This window comes from Anser anser (genome assembly GCF_964211835.1).
Source record: "Anser anser genome assembly, chromosome: 7".
Taxonomy (NCBI): domain Eukaryota; kingdom Metazoa; phylum Chordata; class Aves; order Anseriformes; family Anatidae; genus Anser; species Anser anser.
Genome location: NC_139727.1, coordinates 37,117,249 through 37,117,636, shown reverse-complemented (window position 1 = coordinate 37,117,636; position 388 = coordinate 37,117,249).

Genomic DNA, 388 nt, shown 5'->3' with positions numbered 1-388 from the left:
TCGGAGGACCGGGGAAGGAAATGGGAGGAGAAATGAGGGTTTTAGGAGCGCCAGGGCACGGCAGGTGCGGCCGCTGCCGGCGAGGGGACAGCGGTGATTTTTTTTCTTCTCGCGGTCATAAATTCATCATTATTAACCACGCGGACACTGGTGATTTATGTTAAATTCTGTTGATGTAGCACCTAAACGATAGGGATGTTTTACTCGGGATTCTGAGGAATTACAGAATCGCTGAAGGTTGAGGTTGGAAGGGACCTCCAGGGATCATCTTGTCCCACACCCCTGCTCAAGCAGGGTCACCCAGAGCATGTTACACAGGATGGCATCCAGGCGGGTTTTGAATATCTCCAAAGAAGGAGAGAATATCTCCAGAGAAGGAGACTCCACA